At 43.3% G+C, this 8,797-nt stretch overlaps 1 pseudogene; it reads right to left on the bottom strand.

The window, feature by feature from the left end:
* Positions 1-4,807: 4,807 nt before the first annotated feature.
* LOC136380026 (germinal center-associated signaling and motility protein pseudogene) lies at positions 4,808-5,197 on the bottom strand (annotated as a pseudogene).
* Positions 5,198-8,797: the final 3,600 nt, after the last annotated feature.

Raw genomic sequence — 8,797 nt, 5'->3', positions numbered from 1 at the left:
GGAAGGATTGGTTCGTATCTGGGGCCAGGGCAGCATTGGTTTTGATCTTCCCTTCTCCTTTGGAAAACACCAAGATGCAAATATTTCGTCCTGGGTTTAAACCACTTGCAAGTCATAGAATTTTCCATTGGGTGGACTCTTCGGCCCAAGTGATACGGAAAGAACTGGAAACCGTGACTAAAGCATCTTGATGGGTTTGGAAAAACTGGCACTTACATATACACTGTTCTGCTATTAGAGGTGAATTTATTGGTCAACACACATTGTAACGGTGAGCATAAAGCCTGGTGCACAATAAGGTTTTAACAACTATCTCTGAAGTAACTGAAAGATTTGTGAAATTAAACTGGTCTTTTGTTCGATCACCAGGTAGGACACACAGAAAGCAACTTAAAAATGCACAACTGAGTGGAACAACAAATGCTTCCCTTCCCCCTCCTCTCTCTCCTCCTTTCTCTCCCTGTCTCTTTAAAAAATCAAAAGTTAAACCCTGACCCGATAGCTCGGAGTGTCGTCCCGTCCCGAAGGTTGCTGGTTTGACTCCCCAGTCAGGGCACATACAGGAGCAGCTCGGTGTTCCGGTCTCTCTCCCTGCCTCTCTCAAAAAACAAAAACAAGAACAAAAACAAACTGGACTTTTCTGGAAGTCCCTTAGATATAGACAGAAAGGATAGAGCCAGATCAGGGGAAAATGCCCCCCAACCCAAACTAAAATTCTATCCACGTGTTTGATTCTTCTTTGCCTTACAATTTAACTTAGCTCTGTAGACCTTTTAAAGGTGAGTTTTGCAAAAGGCTATAGGTGACACCAGTGAAGAAGACAATAATAAGAGAAAGAACTTCTGGTCTTATAGGGAGTCATGCTCTGCACAGATGAAACAAGAAACAACAAAAGAACAAGTCAGTTGTTAAAATTAAATAAAGGCAAACTATAGGTTTGTGGGTGGTTAGGAAATGAATAGCCAGTATAGTTTAATTTGAAAAAAAATTTGCCTGTGGAGTAGAACATAAACTGACCCTGAGGCAGTGGTGGAATTTCAATAAATGGGTTTGCTTTTTAAAAATTATTTATTTATTTATTTATTTTGAGAGAGAGGGAGAAACATCAACTCATTCGACTTTGTTGTACACCATCAATTGCTTCTCATACTTGCCCTGACTGAGGCTCAAATTGGCACACTCGGGGTTGAGCCACTGACCCTGGCACTTGAGATGATGCTCTGTCCGCTGCGCCACTGGCTAGGGCTCAGGTTTGCCTTTCTTTACGAGTGTTGGTGTCTTATTAGGACCAGGTGCACATTCTCTCCTTTCCTGTTTAGGTATTTAGATGTGGCCTCCAGACATAAACTTCTGCCTTATTCAGAGTCTGACCAGTGCTGAGACAAATGGGAGACATCTCCCTAAGTCTTCCCTTCTCTGCTCCCCTTTCTGTTCCATTGCTTTAAAATAAGTTAATTCACACTACTACTGCATTTCTGTAGCTGCATCCAGAGACAACCTTTAATACTTTTCTCCTCTTAGTGTTGAAGGCAGTCCCTTCCTCTACAGTTAAGAGACCAAGGTCTGGAGAGGTGGGAGGACAAGCCCAGAGCTCCCCAGTTTTGGAGAGCAAAGCTCAGCCCACTGGGTGGTCACACACGTGTCATCTAGTGGCTTCCCACCCTGATGGGCGTCCCAGGGTCACGCTCAGTTCAGGTTTGGCTGATATCTGGGAATCCAGAAGGAGCAGAGGTGGAGAGGCGAAAGGGATGAGTTGAGAAGTGTGATCATCAGACTGTAAAAGACTCTCTGGGATTATGAGGATGCTCAGTCCTTCCCCACGTGTCTAGCAAAAGACGTCTCTGTAGGAAAGGGGCAGGTACTTATAATACTGACCCATTTAACAGTTGGCATAACTGAGACATGCTCAGATCAGCGGCTTTCAGGTTGCTTTCTGAACACAAGACACTGGCTTGGAAGAGAACACAGTCAGAGAAATGGAAACAATCTCCTATTCTCTGAAGGCTTCTGTGGAGTCCTGGGCCTCACCTTTTTCGTTCTGCCTATGCCCTTTCATCCCTGAGAATAGTTGTAGCACTTGTCACCCAAGGTCGTCCTCGTAACATCAGCATTGGACTTTATTTGTTGTCAACGGTAGATTTCCCTCACCTATCTTTGCCTTTTTCTTGTACCTCTCTTCTGTTCTAAATAAAATTTAGAATAGGGATCACTTAGAGATGCGAGTATAAACATCAAACAGAAACCACAGGGCCTATAGTAGCTGCATAAAATGTGCCTCTGGGAACTTGGGTTGTGTATGGTTTTGAGACCACCATTGGGTATGAAAGTTTTCTGATGTATTTGTGAGTTGGCCTCATTTTTTTTTTTTTAAATCAAGGACAGAAATTCTTTAAATAAAGGGTTGCATCCCCAAGCCCTTGAAATTGTGTACAAATATTGTGTGTATGTGTGTGTGTGCGTTTTCTCTGAAGAGGGTGCAACAGTTTTTACCAGAAATCCCGAAATCTATAAAAAAAAAAGGATCAGTATTATATACAGACATTGTAGGGTTTTCAAAGTGCTCCTAAAGGGCTCTCTTGCTCAAAAATAATTTCCTTTCGTAATCCCTGAAATTTCATTATAGAAACAACTTTCTTTGGTTAAGCATTTATACATAATGCATTGCTGATAAGTAGCATATATTATTTCAGACAGGTGATACTTTCATGGGATAAGAGTCAAACAAATATAACTTAATGCAGAGGTCCCCAAACTTTTTACACAGGGGGCCAGTTCACTGTCCCTCAGACCGTTGGAGGGCCGGACTATAAAAAAACTATGAACAAATTCCTATGCACACTGCACATATCTTATTTTAAAGTAAAAAAACAAAACCGGAACAATACAATATTTTAAATAAAGAACAAGTAAATTTAAATCAACAAACTGACCAATATTTCAATGGGAACTATGCTCCTCTCACTGACCACCAATGAAAGAGGTACCCTTCCAGAAGTGCGGAGGGGCCGGATAAATGGCCTCAGGGGGCCGCATGTGGCCCGTGGGCCGTAGTTTGGGGACCCCTGACTTAACGTGTTGTAGGAAGAATATTTGAGCCCATCAGCTTCCACAGTAGTTCAATATCCAAGGGGGAAATTCGGGCATAAGCCCGGGAATTCCGTGTTTCTGCCTGCTGGAAGAGCGGGGGGTGACATGGGGTGACCTGGACCACCCAGCACACCAGCATGCAGTTCTCTCTACACATCATAAAGGTTTGTGTTTCCCTTGGCTCTTTGATAGCACTTACTCAGGGTCTGTGATACATGATTTGCATATTATTAGATGTCATCTTCCTGTTTATAAGTGAAAAGGCTGAGCCTCCAAGTTACATGCTCAAGATCACAGAGGAAGGAAGAAATAGAACCAGGATTTAAATAGTTTATTATCTGACCCTAGAGTCCACACTCTGTGCTCTAAGAATACTGTACTTCTTCTGTACAGTATTCCCGGCCACCACCCACGTTGCCTTTTGAACTTCTGTGAATCTTGGCCAAGGGTCCAAGTTAGGGTTCCATGTGAAAGAATTCTTCAAAAAATAGGAATTCAGCAGAGGGTAAGATACTAAGATGTGATTGCCTTTTCAGCTGAAGATCATTCACTGGCTGAAGTGTCAGCAAAACTGTTGTCACATCCAACCTCAAGCCACTGGATTCATCCTAATTGGGCACTTTGAGCATTTAAGTAACAAGATTAGTTAACTTTGGTGAGTTTGGAAAATAAAACAATAATTAAACACATATGTTTACTGCCTGTCTTAACAAATTTCTTCTTACTTTAAAATCCCTAAAATTAAGATAATGGCCATGAGTTAAAAACAGGAAGTTGAGAACACATGTGAATATAGAAACAGTCTAATTTATTCATTGTTATTGGGCTCACTCATCTAATTTGTGGTTTAATATTTCTATACCACTTTATTGGTACCAGCTTTTATGAATTACATCAATAAATACCCAAGCACATTTCTGTTTAATTTATCTCAATTTTGATTGTTTAAGGCAGGGGTCTACAAAAAAAAATGTTAAGGACAAAAATAAGTATTTTTAGCTTTTTTTCCCCCCAGGACCGACAGTATGTACCACAATTATTTAACATTAATGATAGCGGGATTAGATGATCTCCAAAGATCATCCTACTCTAACATCAACTGATGCTATGATTTTCTTACTAAGATTTAAATGCAAAGCTAAAAATAGGCTAAAATTATATAAAAAGTACATAAAATTTTGGCTTGGGACTTACTGATTCAACCCATGTAACCGACCAAACCACCAGGGCCAGAAAGTCACAGCACACTATGCAGGGGACACCACTTAGGGGCCTGGAGTGAGAGGAACACAGGTGCCCACCTGGAAGGCTATGAGTGAGGAGTTGGGCCCACAAACACACGTGGAGTGAGCGGACTCCTCCTTGGGTACACTTACTATGATGGGTAAGGAGTCCTTGTGACTTCAGAGACAACTGTGTGGACATTTCACAGGAAAACCCTGGACAGAGGAGCAGAAAGAACCCTTTGTGATCTGCATAGTGTAGGGGGCCAGGGAGCCGCTCCTGCCCCTGAGCAGAGCAGCCCATTTCCAAAGCTACTCAGAACCAAATATGGCCGCTCCCTTCTCAATGAGTGGTGTTTAGGATAGTTGGTTGATTTTTGGATGTCAATTATTGAGAAGTATCTAAGAAGCCTTGTGGTTTGTAAACCATGTTCTACTGAGACCCCTGTAAAAAAAAAAAAAAAGCTGGTGGGGGAGTAATCAGAGACCCCCCTCCACCCCCAGCTTTTATTTGCTGGTGTGAAACACACGTTGGTCCAATTGTTTCATTATAAATGGGAAAACTGAGCCTCAGCAGGGGGTATAAGTGGACAGGGCTGTTGCAGGGTGTGAGAGGGGATTCTACTGGGCATGAGAAGTTCATAGTGATCTTCCGGGGAAGGTGGATGCTGAGGGGTGGAATGCACATGGAGAAGTGAGTACTCAGCCTCGCTTCCTCCCAATGGCTCTCCGGGCCTCTCAGCCTGGGGGGGAACATTCTCATAGAGCTCCTCAGCAGAGTTCCCTGATGGCCTTCTCCCAAGGACGCTGTGATTGACGAGGGCGTAGCACAGCTGGTCTGCGGAGCTCTGGTTAGCATTCTCCTGCTGGTCAAAGGAGACCGTCATCAAGACTTGGCCCCTTGTCGTTCTCTTTGCACTTCAGTGGCAACATAAACTCGACCATGGGCAAAGTCTGTCTTCCACAGACCACGTCCCCTCCATCCCTTGGCCTTTTTCCTAAATGGCTGCCCCTACCCCAACACCTAGCTCAGACAGCCAGAGGGCTCCTGCTGCCTAGAATTTTCAGCCCACGCAGGCACATGCTCTCTGCCCTGGGTTCCAGAGTGACCCCTGACCATTCCATGTAATTCCCAGAGCAACCCACTCTTTTAAAAGAGAACACTGTGATGACGCCTGCATATGACTGGGTGGTGATATTTAACCACCCATTCTAGAGATATCTGCATCAATATAAAGGGAAACAATGCAAGAGAAGGTCTCATTCACTGAAACTTCAGAAGAGTAAAAGCAAAGCACACAGGAAAATAACATGGATTTGGGAGTGAGGCTTGGTTCGGTTCTGAATCAGGCTTCTGCCATCTTGAAAACTGTCTGGCTTTGGGATATTTTACTTAATCTCTCAGTTTTCTCACCTGTAAAATGGGGAAAATAATAGCAACAATCTACCAATCCTAAAGGGTTGTTGTGAGAGTTATGAAAGACGGTGCACACAAAGTGCTCAGCACACTGCCCGGCAAAAAGAAGTGCTCAATTAATATTAGTTTCTTCAACAAATAGTACAACTAAGGTCGCTGCTGCTTCTGCCACCAGGCATGCATATGTCCCTGGGCTTATGAGCATGAGCACCTACTCTTTCATGGTAGAGTCAGAAGAGGTCTTGCAGGCCAACTTCTGCCATCTGGGGTGTCTACATTTCTACCACTAACTCAGTAAAAGGCTTAGAGATGTTCACGTTACCTGGCTGGTAGCAGATAATGTTCCTCCACCTGGAGAAAGAAAATACACTCAATGAGTAACAGCTCATGGGGAGATTGATGGGGACTGGGATACAAGCGACCAGAGAGCCAAGGAACAGCTCTCATCAGGCTATCCTGACCTACAGCACGTCCTTGGGGAATGACACGGCCATCCAAACAAGACACATCCAGAGCTGTGCTCCGGCCGAGAGACTGAGTGGAGGGTGACATATTCAGTGGGTTTTCAATTAAGAACTAACACTTCCCTCCTCTCTCCTTCCTTACACAAAATTCATTGCATGCCTGCTCTGTACCAGGTGTTGATGAGACAAAGAATCAGAAAGAGTTCCTGTACTTAAGGGGCTCTCAGGCTAGCACAGGAGGCTATCGGGCCAATTTTTCTTAAAAGATTAGTTTACTTAAAAGCCATGGCTCTGGCCATTCAGCAAAGAGGCACACAATACACTTTCTACTCCCTTACAAACACACCAGCTCAATGAGGGAATCAGAGCTTTCACAGGAAGTCTCATGATTGCACCTTGTACAGGAGGTGGGTGAGCGCGTGTGAGCCACCTGATCCTCCGTGTGTGGCTGTCCTTTCCTGCAGACTGACACCCCAGATGCTCACATCTCCGTAGAGCCCCATGGCCGCCCAGGACTCCTCTGATCATCACCACAGACAACGGGTTGTGAGCTTCAGCAGACGAGGTCTTCTTTCTACCATATTTTGTTCTGATGCGTATTAGGATTTCCTAGGAACTATAGTACCCCTGGGTGAAATGGCCAGAGGTGGAAGGGCTGTATTTTTCATTCACACACCTTGTAGGGTTAATTTCTAAGATCCAGAGTGAATGAACTAGGCTGTCCTCTTAAACCTTGGAAGGCAAAGGCAGTGGCTTGTCTGCAGGCCTATACTTTCTTATTCTCTTTCTCACAGGTGATACCTGTCTCAGATTCTTCTCTCTCCCTGACTTCAGCCCTGTTCTGTCTCCAGAGACCATTCATTGCGTTAGCCCCCGAGTGGCCTTCCACCACCTGCTTTCGCCACTCGCCACCACAATTTGTTCTCTGCACAGCAGCCTGGGTGATGTCTTCAATGCAGATGGGACTGTACCTGCCCTTTGTACAAAACTCTTCAGTACCTTCTGCAGTTCTCAAGGCATAAGCCCCATTCCTAAACTTGACCACCAGGCCCTGCCCCTCCTCTGTGTTCTCTGCCCAAGCCAGCCTTCTTGCTGCTCCTTCTGAGTGCCTCAGGCCTCCACCTTCCGCGTTTACTGGTCCCAATTAACTGCTTAGGCCAACCTCAGGGACTCATGGAAGGACATGGCGACCAATAAGCCTATCCCTGGTTCAGTGAGCTCACAGTCTAACGGGGAATGGGAGACATGCAATCAGGCAAAAAGCAGCAAAATGGGTGTGTTTTATACAGAAATATGTCCAAGGAGCTCTGGGAACAAAGAGAAGGGGCAGTTTGGACATGTCAGTCTATCAAAAGTGAAAATGATGTGAAAGCAATAACTTACTTTTTGGGGGGAAATCTTGCCTGGTTTTAAAAATGTGTGTTTTATTCCTGTAAAAGAAAAGGGAAGTAAATTGGCTGTTTCTGTATTCAAAATGATATTCCCTATAAAAGCTTATTTTTCACTCACTCATTTGTTAAAGTTATAGGTCTCTTATAATTGCTCCTTCAGCATAGAGAAATAAGACAGAAAAAAAGCAAAAATAAAAGAGACCAAACAGAATTTACTTCTTTGTGTGTTTCTCTCTCTTCTCTCTTCTCCCTTTTCTAAGACTGACAAGAAATTGAGTTACAGATGGAGAATTATGGTGATGTTATACGTAACATTTTTGGAGATTTTTTTTCTGACAAAATATTACATAATTTCTTCCATATGATGTGAGTTAAGGAGCCAGGGTTATTTCCAATCCCAACTCTAACCCCAATCTCTGATCTCCAAACACACAAGCAAACAGATGCGTCCCATATGCTTATTATGATTATATGTCCCAGAGGTAATTACAATACAGTCATCCTTTGCCATATCATGGTTCACTTTTCACAGTCTCACTGTATTGTGGCTTTTTAAATTGTATATATCTTATTTTGTATCATGGATTTTTCACTATATCGCGGGTTTTTGTTGTATATAAATATTTTTATATATTTATTATTTTAATTATTTTTGTGGTAAAATAAGCAAAATAAGTGTGGGAGTAGTTTATAAGAGTGTGGGGAGGGTTTATAAAGCCTAAATATAAATATAAATAATAAAATAACTATAAGGTCGCTACTTTGCAGATTTTCGCCTATTGTGGGGGGTTCTGGAACCTAAGCCCCGCAATAGACAAGAGACCACTGTATATAGATGATCTCCTGGACAAAACACAATATAAGTATAATAGAAGCTCGTTATCATCTCAGGAGTCAAGAACACCTGCTCTAAGGAGAACGACTGTATGTCTTGGTTTGCTATGATAGTTTAGTTAATGTCATTACCAATCACTCAGTGACTCTTAGCTACTTTTACATCCCTTTCACTCTCAAAGGTTTCCCAGTTTTGATAAATTATACGATCACCCTAGTTACAAATTTCCTGTGCAAGGGTCAGAAAGGTGTGCTTATGTGCATGGAGAGTCTGGGTGTTGTAGTGGAGTAAGGGGTCTTCCTCTGCACTGATAGCCCGTTTCATCCCTGCTCCTGATGCTTTCCCATTGGAGGTGCACATACCACCCATGAGACTATGGT

Source organism: Saccopteryx leptura, chromosome 8 (assembly GCF_036850995.1).
Source record: "Saccopteryx leptura isolate mSacLep1 chromosome 8, mSacLep1_pri_phased_curated, whole genome shotgun sequence".
NCBI classification, from domain to species: domain Eukaryota; kingdom Metazoa; phylum Chordata; class Mammalia; order Chiroptera; family Emballonuridae; genus Saccopteryx; species Saccopteryx leptura.
This window is presented reverse-complemented; position numbering and strand designations above follow the sequence as displayed.